This window comes from Globicephala melas, chromosome 4 (genome assembly GCF_963455315.2).
Source record: "Globicephala melas chromosome 4, mGloMel1.2, whole genome shotgun sequence".
NCBI classification, from domain to species: Eukaryota; Metazoa; Chordata; class Mammalia; order Artiodactyla; family Delphinidae; genus Globicephala; species Globicephala melas.
In genome coordinates, this window is record NC_083317.1 from 75,952,555 (window position 1) to 75,967,942 (window position 15,388).

Consider the following 15,388-nt stretch of genomic DNA (forward strand, 5'->3'; position numbering starts at 1 on the left):
GGTCCTGAGCATTGGCCCCACTCACCACCCAAACCTCGCCCTTGCTTAGGCCCCACCCTCCACAGCCAAGGCCTTCCCCTGCCTTTAATTTTTTTCTTTTCCCTCCTCCTTCTTTTTTTTTTACTACTGTGGTACTGTCATACCTTCCAGTTGTTGATTCATCTGTATTTTTATTTTTACATTCTTTCTAACATATATGATAGTTTCCTAGTCTAATTTTATTTTTTACTTTGTTGTTTTTTGGGTTGTTTTTGCTGCCCCAGGGGATCTTGGTTCTTGAGACCAGAGGTGGGCCAAAGTTCCTGTGGTGGGAGCTCTGAGTCAGAACCACTGGACTAACAGAGAACCTCAGACCCAAGGGAATATTCATCAGAGTGAGGTCTCACAGAGTTCCTCATCTCAGCACAAAGACCCAGCTCTACCCAATAGCCTACAAACTCCAGCGTTGGAAGCCTCAGGCTAAACAACCTGGAACACAAGACAGGAACACAATCCCATTCATAAAAAAAAAAAAAAACAAAAAATGAGAAGGCAAAAAAATGTCACAGATGAAGGAGCAAGGTAAAAACCTACAAGACCAAATAAATGAAGAGGAAATAGGCAATCTACCTGAAAAACAATTCAGAGTAATGATAGTAAAGATGATCAAGAATCTAAGAAATAAAATGGAAGCACGGATTGAGAAAATACAAGAAATGTTTAACAAAGGTCTAGAACTAAAGAACAAACAAACAGAGATGAACAACACAATAACTGAAATGAAAAATACACACTAGAAGGAATCAATAACAGAATAACTGAGGCAGAAGAATGAATAAGTGAGCTGGAAGACGAAATGGTGGAAATAACTGCCAAGGAGCAGAATAAAGGAAAAAGAATGAAAAGAACTGAAGACAATCTCAAGACCTCTGGGACAACACTAAATGCACCAGCATTTGAATTATAGGGGTCCCTGAAGGAGAAAAGAAAAAGAAAGGGTCTGAGAAAATATTTGAAGAGATTATAGTTGAAAACTTCCCTAACATGGGAAAGGAAATAGTCAATCAAGTCCAAGAAGCACAGAGAGTCCCATACAGGATAAACCCTAGGAAAAACATACCAAGACACATATTAATCAAACTAAGGAAACTTAAATTCAAAGAAAAATTATTGAAAGCAGCAAGGGAAAAACAAAAAATAACATACAAAGAAATCCCCATAAGCTGATTAACAGCTGATTTTTCAGCAGAAACTCTGCAGGCCAGAAGGGAGTGGCAGGATATAGTTAAAGTGATGAAAGAGAAAAACCTACAACCGAGATTACTCTACCCAGCAAGGATCTCATTCAGATTTGATAGAGAAGTCAAAAGCTTTTCAGACAATCAGAAGCTAAGAGAATTCAGCACCACGAAACTGGCTTTACAAAAAATGGTAAAGAAACTTCTCCAAGCTGGAAATGCAAGAGAAGAAAAAGACCCACAAAAACAAACTCAAAACAGTTAAGAAAATAGTAATAGGAACATATATATTGATAATAATCTTGAATGTAAATGGGCTAAATGCCCCAACCAAAAGACACAGACTGGCTGAATGGATACAAAAACAAAACCCATATATATGCTGTCTACAAGAGACCCACTTCAGACCGAGGGATACATACAGACTGAAAGTGAAGGGGTGGAAAAAGATATTGCATGCAAATGGAAATCAAAAGAAAGCTGGAGTAGCAATACTCGTATCAGATAAAATAGACTTTAAAATAAAGAATGTTACAAGAGACAAGGAAGGACACTACATAATGATCAAAGGATCAATCCAAGAAGAAGATATAACAACTATAAATGTTTATGCACGCAACATAGGAGCACCTCGATACATATAGCAAATGCTAACAACCATGAAAGGAGAAATAGACAGTAACACAATAATAGTAGGGGACTTTAGCACCTTACTTTCACCAATGCACAGATCATCCAAAAAGAAAATAAATAAGGAAACAGAAGCTTTAAATGACACAATAGACCAGATAGATGTAACTGATATTTATAGAACATTCCACCCAAAAGTGGCAGAATACACTTTCTTCTCAAGTGCACAAGGAACATTCTCCAGCATAGATCACATCTTGGGTCACAAATCAAGCCTCGGAAAATTTAAGAAAATTGAAATCGTATCAAGCGTCTTTTCTGACTACAACACTATGAGATTGGAAATCAATTACAGGAAAAAACTGTAAAAAACACAAATACATGGAGGCTAAACAGTGTGCTACTAAATAACCAAGAGATCACTGAAGAAATCAAAGAAGAAATAAAAAATACATAGAAACAAATGACAACAAAAACACGACAAGCCCAAACGTATGGGATGCAGCAAAAGCAGTTCTAAGAGGGAAGTTTATAGCAATTCAATTTCACCTCAAGAAACAAGAAAAATCTCAAATAAACAATCTAACCCTACACTTAAAACAGCTAGAGAAAGAAGAACAAAGAAAACCCAAAGTCAGTAGAAGGAAAGAAATCATAAACATCAGAGCAGAAATAAAAAAAATAGAAACAAAGAAAACAATAGCAAATATCAATAAAACCAAAAGCTGGTTCTTTGAGAAGATAAACAAAATTAACAAACCCTTAGCCAGACTCATCAAGAAAAACAGAGAGAAGATGCAAATCAATAAAATTAGAAAATGAAACAGGAGAAATCACAACTGACACTGCAGAAATACAAAGGATTATAAGAGACTACTACAAACAACTATATGCCAATAAAATGGACAACCATGAAGAAATGGACAAATTCTTGGAAAGGTACAATTCCAAGACTGAACCAGGAAAAATTAGAAAATATAAACAGACCTATCAGAAGGAATGAAATTGAAACTGTAATTAAAAATCTTCCAACAAACCAAAGTCCAGGATCAGAGAGCTTCACAGGAGAATTCTATCAAACATTTAGAGAAGAGCTAACACCCATCCTTCTCAAACACTTCCAAAAAATTTCAGAGAGAGAAACACTCCCAAATTCATTCTAAAAAGCCACCATTGACCTGATACCAAAGCCAGAGCACAGATATCACAAAGAAAGAAAATTATAGACCAATATCACTGATGAACATAGATGCAAAAATCCTGGACAAAATACTAGCAAACAGAATGCAACAGCACATTAAAAGGATCATACAACATGATCAAGTGGGATTTATCCCAGAGATACAAGGATTCTTCCATATATGCAAATCAATCAATGTGATACACCACATTAACAAATTAAGGAATAAAAGCCATATGATCATGTGAATAGATGCAGAAAAAGCTTTTGACAAAATTCAACACTGATTTATGATAAAAACTCTCCAGAAAATGGGCATAGAGGGAAACTACCTCAACATAATAAAGGGCATATATGACAAACCCACAGCAAGCATCATACTCAATGGTGAAAAACTGAAAGAATTTCCACTAAGATCAGGAAAAAGACAAGGCTGTCCACCCTCACCACTCTTATTCAACATAGTTTTGGAAGTCCTAGCCACAGCAATCAGAGAAGAAAAAGAAATAAAAGTAATCCAGATTGGAAAAGAAGTAGAAATCTCACTGTTTGCAGATGACATGATACTATACATAGAAAATCCTAAAGATGCCAGCAGAAAACTACTAGAACTAATCAATAAATTTGGTAAGGTTGCAGGATACAAAATTAATGCACAGAAATTGCTGGCATTCCTATACACCAAAAATGAAAAATCAGAAAGAGAAATTAAGGAAACACTCCCATTTACCATTGCAACAAAAAGAATAAAATACCTAAGAATAAACCTGCCTAAGGAGCTGAAAGATTGTACTTAGAAAACTATGAAACACTGATGAAAGAAATCAAAGATGACATAAACAGATGGAGAAATAGACCATGTTTTTGATTGGAAGAATCAATATTGTGAAAATGACTATAGTACCCAAAACAATCTACAGATTCCCTGCAATCCCTATCAAACTACCAAAGGCATTCTTCACAGAATTAGAACAAAAAAAAATCTTACAATTTATATGGAAACACAAGAGACCCCAAATAGCCAAAACAATCTTGAGAAAGAAAAATGGAGTTGGAGGAACCAGGCTCCCGACTTCAATGTATACCACAAAGCTACAGTAATCAAGACAATATGGTACTGGCACAAAAACAGAAAGATAGATCAATGGTACAGGATAGAATGCCCAGAGATAAACCCACGCACACATGGGCACCTAACTTATGACAAAGGAGGCAAGAACATACAATGGAGAAAAGATAGTCTCTTCAACAAGTGGTGCTGGGAAAACTGGACAGCTACATATAAAAGAATGAAATTAGAACACTACCTAACACCATACACAAAAATAAACTCCAAATGGATTAAAGACTTAAATGTAAGACCAGACACTCTAAAACTCTTAGAGGAAAACATAGGAAAATCACTCTTTGACATAAACCACAGCAAGATCTTTTTGGACCCACCTCCTAGAGTAACGGAAATAAAAACAAAAATAAACAAATGGGACTTAATTAAACTTAAAAGCTTTAGCATAGTAAAGGAAACCATAAACAAGACAAAAAGACAACCCTCAGAATGGAAGAAAATATTTCCAAATGAAACAACAGACAAAGGAATAATCTCCAAAACATACAAACAGCTCATGGAGCTCAGTATCAAAAAAACAAACAATCCAGTTAAAAAATGGGCAGAAGACCTAAATAGACATTTCACCAAGGAAGACATACACATGGCCAAGAGGCACATGAAAAGATGCTCAACGTCACTAATTATTAGAGAAATGCAAATCAAAACTACAGTGAGGTATCACCTCACACTGGTCAGAATGGCCATTATCAAAAAATCTAGAAACAATAAATGCTGGAAAGGGTGTGGTGAAAAGGGAACCCTCCTGCACTGTTGGTGGGAATGTAAATTGATACAGCCACTATGGAGAACAGTATGGAGGTTCCTTATAAAACTAAAAATTGAACTACCATATGACCCAGCAATCCCACTACTGGGCATATACCCTGAGAAAACCGTAATTCAAAAAGAGTCATGTACCACAATGTTCATTGCAGCTCTATTTACAATAGCCAGGACATGGAAGCAATCTAAGTGTCCACTGACAGATGAATGGATAAAGAAGATGTGGCACATATATACAATGGAATATTACTCAGCCATAAAAAGAAACGAAACTGAGTTATTTGTAGTGAGGTGGATGGGCCTAGAGTCTGCCATACAGGGTGAAGTAAGTCAGAAAGAGAAAAACAAATACCGTATGCTAATGTGTACATATGGAATCTAAAAAAAATAAATAAATGGTACTGATGCACCTAGTTGCAGGGCAGGAATAAAGAGGTAGACATAGAGAACTTGAGGACATGGGGTGGGAGGGCAAAGCTGGAGCAAAGTGAGAGTAGCAAAGTGAGATACACACTACTGAATGTAAAACAGTTGGCTGGCTGGAAGCAGCAGCATAGCCCAGGGAGATCAGCTTGGTGCTTTGCGATGACCTAGAGGGGTGAGATAGGGAGGATGGGAGGGAGGCTCAAGAGGGAGGGGATATGGGGACATGTGTATGCATATGGCTGATTTGCTTTGTTGTGCAACAGAAACTAACACAGTATTGTGAAGCAATTATACTCCAATAAAGATGTATTAAAATAAAAAAGGAATACTAAATCTTGAAGATGTAATAATGTGTTAAAAACTCATATGAGCTATAACAGCTGGGCAATAAAATGTCTCTAATGCAAGGTAATATGGAATGATTTATACTGTGGCTAACTATATTTGTCTTATCTGGCTGAGTTTTGCCATTAGAACCTGTGGGTTCAGTCTGAATTTCTGCATTCTCATTGGAAATAACACATTTTTAAATACTGGTTCCTGTCTTTAAACCAAAACAACTCTACGTGGTGACCTTGGCAAGCTTACAAAGTGTTTATTATATTGATTTGGGACTTGGGGAGGTAGGTAGAAAGATTCTGAATTTATTTTATATGTTTCTAATTTACACTTCTATATGATTGTACATGAGGTCCTTGGGTGACTGAATCAATATAAAAGCCAAGGACTGACCCTGAACTTTTCTTCTCATCACGTTTGTCCTCGATTCCCCAAGTGACAGCTAATTTAAATGGAGACATTTCAGTATCTGGATTCTAGAGTCAAGTAGGTAGGAATAGAGTGGAGTTAAGGTATTGACTTTGAATGGGCAGTTTTCTAATAACTTAGGAGCCCAAAAGTGAAGCGGGTTGTCTAAAGATGTCCACTTACAGGAATGGTTGAAAGAGTTGCTGGTTGTACATATGCTAAGTTTGGGGCCTTGGTAGTTCCCAACTCAGACAGCGGTTAGGATTATTTTACTTCTTTGAATCAAGTCTTCATGTGCTGTCTGGTAATGTACCCATTACAGCTGGATGACCTGTAAGGAACTGTTCCAGGGCAGAAGTCCTCACACTTAAAATGCCTAAGAATTACTTAGAAGGCACGTTTTTCTCTGTGTCTTTTAAATTTATTTCTCTTGATTATAAAATTAACACATAAATCTGCTTTGGAGAGAGGGAAAAAGTGTAAAGGAACAGAGGAATAATACTTTATCTATATGAAATTAACCAGGCATAGCTATTATTTTGTCACATTTTCTTTCAACAATATCATCAGTAATCCTGCTAAAACAAGCACAAATGGGATTATATAAACATTTTATATATTATGAAATTTCTAGCAAATATAACTATTTATTCTGCTTATGAATCTTTCACCCTTTATATTATCATTTTCACTTTCTCTTTATTCTTTTACCTTTTTAGAGCAGTGTTTTTAACCTTGACTGAAATTAGAATCAACAGGGCAGTTTTACTGAAAATACTGATGCCCAAGTCTAAGGCCCAGGTCAGATACAACACGATCTGGAAAAACTATGGGCATTAAAAAAAAAAGTCCTGGGAGTAACAACCTTGTGCGCACCTCCGGGCTTAGCGTGGCACAGATTCATTGCCTCTGAACATCCATCTGTCCATTTTGTCATCCAGCGGGAAAGGGCTCCAGCCACCCTAGGGCAGCCACTACCCAGGGGCCCGTGACCAGGAGATCCGAAAGCGCTGCTGACTCTCGCGGGCCCGGGCAAGGGACACCACCATGCAGATGTGCGCCGGTGCCTGTGGATTGCGTCTGGGTTGCGGAGTCCGAGGCTGCCACCGCCTGGCTGGGGGCGCGGGGCCCCGGGTGGGCTCCGCGGGGCCGCTACAGCAGTAGCGGCGGGGATAGCGGGGCGGCTGTGCTCGCGTCCCTTGCAGCGCCTCCTGCCCAGACACGACGACTTTGCTCGGAGGCATATCGATCCCGGGGACAAAGACCAGAGGAGATGTTATTGGCCCTGGGGCTGGCGAGAGTAGATGAACTGAGCGAAAAGAACATCCCTGCCAGCATCCGCTTGAAAAGACCCTTGACAATGGATGACCCCGTCTGTGAAAATGATATCCTTACAACTCTGCATGCCATTTCCAGCAAGAAGCAGATCTGGAGATTGTATATTAGCATGGGCTATTATAGCTGCTCAGTGCTACAGACAATTTTGTCTAACTTAACTGGAGAACTCAAGGTGGATCACCCAGTATGCTCAGTACCAGCCAGAGGTGTCTCAGAGGAGAGAGGACAGTTTACTCAACTACCAGACCATGGTGTGTGACATCACGGGTATGGGCGTGGTTAACGCATCCTGCTGGATGAGGCCACCACGGGTGCAGAGGCAATGCAGCTCTGCCACAGACACAACAAGAGGAGGAAGTTTTTTGTTGACCCCCGTTGCCATCCACAGACAATAGCTGTCATCCAGATTCAAGCAAGTATGCTGGAGTCCTCACTAAACTGAAGTTACCCCATGAAATGGACTTCAGCGGAAAAGATTTCAGTGGAGTGCTGTTCTAGTACCTGGACACTGAGGAGAAAGTGGAAGGCTTCACAGAACTTGTGGAGTGCCCATCAGGCCGGGAGCTTGGCCTGCTGCACTGCTGATCTTTTAGCTCTGTGTAGCCTGAGGCTTCCTGGAGAACTGGGGGTAGAATTGCCCTGGGCAGCTCACAGAGATTAGAGTGCCACTAGGCTATAGCAGACCACATGCCTTTTCAGCTGTCAGAGAAAACTTGGTGAGGATGATACCTGGAAGAATGGTGGGAGTAACAAGAGACGCCAGTGGAAAAGAAGTGTATCCTCTTGCTCTTCAAACCAGGGAGCAACACATCCAGAAAGACAAGGCTATCAGCAACATCTGTACAGCTCAGGCTCTCTTGGCGAATATGGCTACAATGTGCGCAATCTATCATGGGTCCCATGGGCTGGAACATATTGCTAGGAGGGTACATAATGCCACTTTGATTTTGTCTGAACGTCTCAAGTGAGCAGGGCACCAACTCCAGCATGACTTGTTCTTTGACACTTTGAAGATTCAGTGTGGCTGCTCAGCGAGTGAGGTTTTGGGCAGGGCCGCTCAGTGGCAAATAAATATTCAGCTCACTGAGGATGGTACACTTGGTATTTCTCTTAATGAAACAGTCAGTGAAAAAGATCTGCATGACTTGTGGACCTTTGGCTGTGAGTCGTCTGCAGAGCTGGTTGCTGAAAGCATGGGTGAGAAGCGGAGAGTTATCCTAGGGTCTGCCTTCAAGAGAATTAGCCCATTCCTCACACATCAAGTGTTCAACAGTTATCACTCAGAAACAAACATTGTCTGATATGTGAAGAGATTGGAAAACAAAGACCTTTCCCTTGTTCATAGCATGATTCCCCTGGGGTCCTGTACCATGAAGCTCAACAATTCCTCAGAACTCATGCCTATCACATGGAGAGAATTTGCAAACATCCACCCCTTTGTGCCTCTGGATCAAGATCCAAGGGACCAGCAGCTTTTCTGAGAACTTGAGAAGGATTTGTGTGAACTCATGGGCTGTGACTGAATCTCCTTCCAGCCTAACAGCAGAGCCCAGGGGGAATATGCCGGGCTGGTCACTATCTGAGCCTACTTAGATGGGAAAGGAGAGAGACACATTCCAAAATCCGCAAATGGGACCAATTCTGCAAGTGCCCATGGCAGGCATGAAGATTCAGCCTGTGGAGGTAAATAAATATGGAAATATCGATGCAGCTCATTTCAAGGCTATGGTGGATAAACACAAGGAGAACCTGGCAGCAATCACGATTACATACCCATCCACCAGTGGAGTGTTTGAAGAGACCGTCAGAGACGTGTGTGAACTGATCCACCAACACGGAGGACAGATCTACCCGGACAGGGCAAATATGACCATTCATGTGGAATCTGTTGTCCTGGAGACTTTGGGTCTGATGTCTCACACGTAAATCTTCCCAAGACTTTCTGCATTCCCCCTGGAGGAGGCAGCCCTGGCATGGGGCCCATCGGAGTGAAGAAGCATTTTCTCCCTTTTCTGCCTAATCATCCCATCGTTGCAGCAAAGCCAAGTGAAGATGCCCAGCCTTTGGGTACTGTCAGCACAGCCCTGTGGGGCTCCAGTTCCATCTTGCCCATTTCATGGGCTTATATTAAGATGATAGGAGGCAAGGGCCTTAAACAGGCCACAGAAATTGCTATAATAAATGCCAACTACATAGCCAAGCGATTAGAAAAACACTACAGAGTCCTTTTCCAGTGTGCAAGAGGTTACGTGGCTCATGAATTTGTTTTGGATATAAGACCCTTCAAAAAGTCTGCAAATATGGAGGCCATGGATGTGGCCAAGAGGCTTTAGGATTATGGATTTCATGCCCCTACCATGTCCTGGCCAGTGGCAGGCACTCTCATGATTGAGGCCACTGAGTCAGAAGACAAGGCAGAGTTGGATAGATTCTGTGACGCCAGGATCAGCATTCGGCAGGAAATCGCTGACATTGAGGAAGGCCGCATCAACCCCAGGGTCAATCCACTGAGGAGATCTCCACACTCCTTGTCCTGTTTCATGTCCTCCCACTGGGATCGACCATATTCCAGAGAGGTGGCAGCACTCCCACCCCTCCTTGATGAAACCAGAGAACAAATTCTGGCCAATCATCACCTGGATTGATGACGTCTGTGGAAATCAGCACATGGTTTGTACCTGTCCACCCATGGTTGTTTATGAATTCCCATTTTCTTTCTTTTTTTTTTTTAATAAACAACAGAAATTTATTCCTCACAGTTCTGAAGGCTGGAAGTCCAAGATCAGGGTGCTGACATGGTGATGTGAGAGCCTTCTTCCAGGTTGCAGACTTCTAATTGTACCCCCTCATGGCCAAGAGGGGAGGGATCTCTCTGTAGCCTCTTTTGTAAGGGCACTAATCCCATTTATGAGGGTTTCACCCTCATGACCTAGTCACCTCCCAAGGGCCCCACCTCCTAATACAATCATCTTAGGGGTTAGGATTTCAACTTATGGATTTTGGGGGGCACAAACATTCAGACCATAGCAGTGACCAAATGAAATAAAGCTAGAAAGGATTTAAAGTGATTACCTCTAGGGAGTTCAGTGAAAATCATGTATGTTTTTCTAGTGGGATAGGAGAGAGGATACGTGTACTTTTCATTTGTAGCTCATTTCATCTTCTAGTTTGATTTTTTTAACCATGTACATGTTGTTCTACTTTGATAGTTTAAATTAAGTAGTTGGGAAAAGAGCACTTTAATGTAACTGCCTCCTCCCATTACAAACCCTGAGACCCACAATTCCTAACTGCAAACCTTTTTTTTCCCTCCTTAAAGGAAGGTTTAAGTTCTTCAGTAAGAGGCTAAGAACTAACACCTTAATAAATGAGTTACAAGGTATTAGGTGAAACCAAATGAAATTTTGACCAATGAAGATAGCAGTTTCATATCATTCAAATTAATATATGCTTTTTTCACTGAAAAAGTGCAAGTGAAGCCAGAACTGTAATTATAGCCTGTTATGCACCATACATTTAGTTTTTTATATTGATTTTCTACTTAATTTAATTAAAAAAAATTTTTAAACCCCACAGAGCTCTGTCATAAACACAAAACTATTTTCAATTATAGAAAGGGCTAAGACATCAGTCTCCAGAGAATTCTGGTTTACTTATTTTTAAAATTAATTTTTATTGGAGTATGATTGCTTTGTTTACTTTTGTTTGATATGTCTCTTACAAAGCAACCTGCTAATTTAACTCAAAGCTGAAACTAAGAAGATGTCACATGAAGCCATCTATTAAATATTCAGGCCCCTTGTACATGTAATATGCTGAAATAATACACCCTGCAATTTTTCTATTTATTTCTTTCATGAAGAACTCTAACCGGAGAGGGGCCAGGAAGAATTTCCTTGTACAAGGGCAAAGTAGACTTAAGAACAATGTCTTATACTTAATCATTGTTTTTCAGCAAACCTTGAAAGTATCTGAATCTCAAAAGTTAGCCCTAGGTTTTTTTTTTTTTTTAAATAAAACTCAATGCTCCTCCCAAATTTGAGGTATTTGATTCCTAATTGAGAATCCTTCTTGATAATTTTCATCCTATACCTGACAATTTATTCCTGATTGTTACTTTGAAGGACTAAAAGCTGTAGAGGATGTGTAGTTTCAAATTATAGTTCTTGATATTATAGTAGGATAAGCATGTTGCTCATAGACACCTAGATCTCTAGGGAAGGGACTCTCAAGATCAGCTGATCTGTTCACAAATGAGGAAACTGAGGCCTAAAGAGACTGAGAAATTTAGTCTACACAGAAAGTTAATGACATAACATAAAGTGACCAGAGAGTGCTCAGCTCCTGCTGAGACCTTTCTGTTACACTGTGATGTTTCCTTAACTAAGAAATTCACCATCAAAAATATCCAGGGTGTTTTTTTTTTAAAGAAACTAGTTAAAAGTGGACTCCTGTAAACCTAGAAAATCATGATTCTCCAGATATGAGTTCCCATTTTCTGAACAGAAGAGGGCCTCTTCTTAATCTTCTCTCCTTAGGTTCAAGTGACTGATTTGATGTGCTTTGGAGTGTCATTTTCCACCACAGACTCAAGTCGGGTTTTTTTGTTTTTTTTTTTGTGGTACGCGGGCCTCTCACTGTTGTGGCCTCTCCCGTTGCGGAGCACAGTCTCCGGACGCGCAGGCTCAGCGGTCATGGCTCACGGGCCCAGCCTCTCCGCGGCATGTGGGATCTTCCCAGATCGGGGCACGAACCCCTGTCCCCTGCATCGGCAGGCAGACTCTCAACCACTGTGCCACCAGGGAAGCCCAGCCCTCAGGTAGGGGTTTTTTATACTGTGTATATTTTTGTAATCTCTCTCAAGGTAAATGTAAATACAACTAGCACAGTGAGTGGCAGCTCATCGTTGGAACATTGATTTGCGTTGGTGCCTCTGCTTTCACATGTAGCAGTTGATGTTCAAGTTGCCTTGACTGGGACCATTTAGTTTTTGCATAGAAAATTTGGGGTGTGATAGTAACTTTAACTTCAATGTAGCACGTATGCAGACATTACAGAGGCTATACTGGAGATCTGATAGACATATTTTTATTCCAAATAAGTCTTTGTGGACTGTGCCATCTGTGGGAAATCCCAGGGCAAATGTTTACATTTTGTATACACTGAAGAAATCTTTTTCCTCCTACTAATTTGCCTAATCCATAATAGCATTTCTGAGTGTTTTCCTTTTTCCATGTGTATAGTTTTTTTAAATCTGCAATTAATAATATTTTAAGAAAGCATTGCAATTTGAAAAAAAGTCTTCTTATTTTGAAACAATTTTAGTCTTATAGAAGAGTTACAAAAATAGCACAAGGAGTCCCTATTACCTTTTACCCAGCTTTGCCTAATGTAACGTCTTGCATAATCATGGTACCATTATCAAAACTAAGAAACCAACATTGTATAAATACCACTTAAATGACAGTCTTTGTTTGGACTTCACCAGTTTTTTCCACTAATATGTCTTTCTCTGTTCCAAAATCTAATCCAGGATCCCACGTGGCATTTAGTAATGTCTTTCATTAGTCTTCTCCAATCTGTGACGCTTCCTCGTCTTTCCTTAGCTTTCATAACTTTAGTTTGAAGAGCTCCAGTCAGGTTTTATGGAGAATGTTCCTCAATTTGGGGTTATCTGATAATATCGCAAGATTAGATGGCATGGACAAAAATAACACAGACGTAATGTACCCTTCACAGTGTATCAATATATTTTATTACTGGTTATATGAACATTGATAACTTGGTTAAGGTGGTGTCTGCCAGTTTTGTGCACTGTAAATTGCTATTCCTTCTCTATAGTTCATAAATATTTAGGGCAAGATACACTGAGACTATACAACTAGGTCATGTTTCTCCTTAAACTTTAAACTAATTTTAGTATTCCATGGGTCTTGCCTGTAGCAATTCTTACTGTGATATTCTAATGGTGATTTTCTATTTCTCTCTTCTTTCTATATTTATTAATGGGAATGTTTTTGTAAAGAAGAGATTCAATACTCCATGTCCCTCTTGTATTTATTTAATTATTTGTTTGTATCAGCATGGAATCATGAATATTTATTTTATTCTTTATGTTATAATCCAATAGTTATTTTTAAACATCTTTATTGGAGTATAATTGCTTTACAATGGTGTGTTAGTTTCTGCTTTATAACAAAGTGAATCAGCTATACATACACATATATCCCCATACCTCCTCCCTCTTGCATCTCCCTCCCACCCTCCCTATCCCACCTCTCTGGGTGGTCACAAAGCACCAGCTGATCTCCCTGTGCTATGTGGCTGCTTCCCACTAGCTATCTATTTTACATTTGGTAGTGTATATATATCCATGTCACTCTCTCACTTCTCCCCAGCTTACCCTTCCCCCTCCCCGTGTCCTGAAGTCCATTCTCTATGTGTGTGTCTTTATTACTGTCCTGGCCCTAGGTTCTTCATAAGCAATTTTTTTTTTAGATTCCATATATATGTGTTAGCATACGGTATTTGTTTTTCTCTTTCTGACTTACTTCACTCTGAATGACAGACTCTAGGTCCATCTACCTCACTACAAAATAACTCAATTTTGTTTCTTTTTATGGCTGAGTAATATTCCATTGTATATATGTGCCATGTCTTCTTTATCCATTCATCTGTTGATGGACACTTAGGTTGCTTCCATATCCTGGCTATTGTAAATAGAGCTGCAATGAACATTGTGGTACTTGACTCTTTTTGAATTATGATTTTCTCAGGTTATATGCCTAGTAGTGGGATTGCTGGGTCATATGGTAGTTCTATTTTTAGATTTTAAGGAACCTCCATACTGTTCTCCATAGTGGCTGTATCAATTTACATTGCTACCAACAGTTCAAGAGGGTTCCCTTTTCTCCACATCCTCTCCAGCATTTATTGTTTGTAGACTTTTTGATGATGGCCATTCTGACTGGTGTGAGGTGATTTTTTTTTTTTTTTTTTTTGCGGTACGCGGGCCTCTCACTGTTGTGGGCTCTCCCGTTGCAGAGCACAGGCTCCAGACGCACAGACTCAGCGGCCATGGCTCATGGGCCTAGCCGCTCCGCGGCATGTGGGATCTTCCCAGACTGGGGCATGAACCCGTGTCCCCTGCATCGGCAGGTGGACTCTCAACCGCTGCGCCACCAGGGAAGCCCTGTGATTCTTCATTGTAGTTTTGATTTGCATTTCTCTAATGATTAGTGATGTTGAGCATCCTTTCATGTGTTTGTTGGCAATCTGTATATCTTCTTTGGAGAAATGTCCATTTAGGTCTTCTGCCCATTTTTGGATTGGGTTGTTTGCTTTTTTGATATTGAGCTGCATGAGCTCCTTGTATATTTTGGGGATTAATCCTTTGTCAGTAGTTTCATTTGCAAATATTTTCTCCCATTCTGAGGGCTGTCTTTTCATTTGTTTATGGTTTCCTTTGCTGTACAAAAGCTTTTAAATTTCATTAGGTCTCATTTGTTTATTTTTGTTTTTATTTCCATTTCTCTAGGAGGTGGGTCAAAAAGGATCTTGCTGTGATTTATATCAAAGAGTGTTCTGCCAAGGATTTCCCCTAAGAGTTTTATAGTGTCTGGCCTTACATTTAGGTCTTTAATCCATTTTCAGTTTATTTTTGTGTATGGTGTTAGGGAGTGTTCTAATTTCATTCTTTTACATGTAGCTGTCCAGTTTTCCCAGCACCACTTATTGAAGAGGCTGTCTTTTCTCCATTGAATATTCTTGCCTCCTTTATCAAAAATAAGGTGACCATATGTTTGTGGGTTTATCTCTGGGCTTTCTGTCGTTTTCCATTGATCTATATTTCTGTTTCTGTGCGAGTACCATAGTGTCTTGATTACTGTAGCTTAGTAGTATAGTCTGAAGTCCAGGAGCCTGATTCCTCCAGCTCCGTTTTTCTTTCTCAAGATTGCT

The 15,388-nt window shown here is 39.8% G+C and overlaps 1 pseudogene; it reads left to right on the top strand.

The window, feature by feature from the left end:
- Positions 1-7,138: 7,138 nt before the first annotated feature.
- LOC115853270 (glycine dehydrogenase (decarboxylating), mitochondrial-like) lies at positions 7,139-11,953 on the top strand (annotated as a pseudogene).
- The last annotated feature ends 3,435 nt before the right edge of the window (positions 11,954-15,388 follow it).